At 42.3% G+C, this 2,196-nt stretch overlaps 1 non-coding gene across 1 annotated transcript; it reads left to right on the top strand.

The window, feature by feature from the left end:
• The first annotated feature begins 1,193 nt into the window (after positions 1-1,193).
• Positions 1,194-1,300, top strand: LOC112503754. Its single transcript, XR_003068073.1, has one exon. It is a non-coding gene; the product is annotated as a small nucleolar RNA R71 (small nucleolar RNA).
• Positions 1,301-2,196: the final 896 nt, after the last annotated feature.

Here is a 2,196-nt window from a genome sequence, read left to right as displayed (position 1 = left end):
TTAACCGTTGGGGGTAAGGAACATAAGGAGGTACTGGTTTTATTACATTCTTACTTGGATGAGTTGAGCAAGATGGGTCTTGAGTGCCTTGGGTCTTTGTGGTGCCCTTCAGAGGTTCAGATGAAATGTTAACATCAAGTTTAGGGGTCTCTAAAACCTTAGTTTCTTTTGATTTTTCTAGAGCATCCTTAGGAAAGAGTAATGGAAAGTCTGATCTAGGGGGGACAGAAATGGTGGTCTCTAATGCTTGTTTCTCTAAGGGTAGGACCGGGCTTTCTTCGGCAGGAACCAATGTTGTAGCATCAGCTTCTGTCAAAATTGGTGCACTATCCTTGGGCACTTTTTCTATCAACTTCTTCCCACTCCTAAGGGTCACTACTTTCACATGTTCCTTACCTAAGTCTCTAGGGACTTCTGTATTACTGGGCAAGGTTCCATGGGCTCGACTATTCTGGTTAAGCGCGAGTTGACTGACTTGAGTTTCTAAATTCCTGATGGATGCACTTTGTTGATTTATTAAAGCTTGGTTTTGTGCAAAAATTCCTTTAATCATTGCTTCCAAAGAAGATGATTCTGACTGTGGAGGAGGTTTGTTATGAAAAGGTGGTTGTGAGTGTTGAAAACATTGTTGGTGATTCTGCGAGTTAGAACTATTTCCATGATGTTGCGGTTGGAAATTAGAAGTTCCCTGTGGTTTATGGACTGGTGGGTTTAAATTGGGACTGGTCCAAGAAAAGTTCGGGTGCTGTCTCCAACTGGCATTGTATGAGTTAGAGTAGGGATTAGATCTGTTTTGAACATAATTTACTGATTCAGAATTATGAGAACAATGTTCATATGAATGATCCCCACCACAGCACACACATTGTACAGATAGGACTGTTGGAACAGATGTGTTAGCAGCTTGCTGTACTCCCTGACTAGAAGTTAAATTTTTCAATAAATTGGTCATGGAAGTGAGCTGAGCTGTTAATGCAGTGTATGCATCCACCTCATGTATTCCCGCAGTCTTTTTCTGTGCCTGGGCACGTGGGTCAGHCCAATGCCCATTGTTTGCTGATATCTTTTCTAGGATCTCGTATCCTTCATTATAGGTCAAAGCTGTAAAGGCACCGCCCGCAGTCGCATCGAGCATTTGTTTTGCCATGGGATTTAACCCATTGTAAAACGTCTCGAGTTGAATACAGTACGGAATGCCATGGTGTGGGCATTTCCTCGACAACTCTTTAAACCTTTCCCACGCATCAGGAACAGCCTCATCGTCCATTTGTTTGAAAAGACAAATCTCATTTATGGACTTAGCGTTCCTTGTTGGTGGGAAATATTTTCGCAAAAAAATTTCCGCCATGTTACTCCATGACGGCACAGATCCTGGTGTTAAAGAGTTAAACCATGCTTTTGCCCGATCCTGTAATGAAAATGGAAATAAGGTAAGTCTGAGAGCGTCATTTGACACTCCTGGGATCAGGAAGGCATCTGTGATTTCCATGAAAGACTTTAAGTGAGAATGTGGGTCCTCTGAGAGCAGTCCAGCAAATTGGCCATTAGTTTGTAACATGTGAAACATGATTGGTTTTAGTTCGAAATGGAGAGCGGTCATATGTGGTCTTACTATCCCAGAATTTAACTGCTCAAAATCCGGGATAGCGTAGTCCATGATCCTTCCATTCTTGGAATTTGCCAGATTAATGATATTTGGAGTTTGTGCCCTTAGGTGTTCAGTAGGATCTGATTCAGTGTCCAAATTATTATCATTCTCATTATGTGGGTTTCCATGGTGAAAATTCTGGAATGGTGGTATTTGCCCAAAAATTGGCGGTTGGTTTTCCAAATTTTGTGTTCCCGGATTGTTGGGAGCATGTAACTCAATGTTGGGAGGGAGTAGATCTTGAAACGCTCTCTGAGCCCTCCTTCTATGGTGAAACGTCCTCTCAATGTCTGGATCAAATTCGAAAAATTCACCACGAAGCGTTCTTGGCATAAAACTTTAGCGGAGCAATCCCCGGCAGCGGCGCCAAAAACTTGGTCGGTTATATTTCACACCTCTAGACTAATGAAATTGGGCCACAAAGCAAGTATACAATACGGCCCAACGTCGCCTTTCCAAGTAATAAGGGGTACAAGTACCGGATTATCGTCCACAGAGATTGTAGCCAAAGTTAGATTAAAGTCCAATGAAAGAGATGATTTCAGATG

This window comes from Cynara cardunculus, unplaced genomic scaffold, assembly GCF_001531365.2.
Source record: "Cynara cardunculus var. scolymus isolate 2C unplaced genomic scaffold, CcrdV1 Un_Scaffold_3730, whole genome shotgun sequence".
Taxonomy (NCBI): Eukaryota; Viridiplantae; Streptophyta; class Magnoliopsida; order Asterales; family Asteraceae; genus Cynara; species Cynara cardunculus.
Note: the sequence above shows the minus strand (reverse complement) of the source record. Positions and strands in the feature narration are given on the sequence as shown.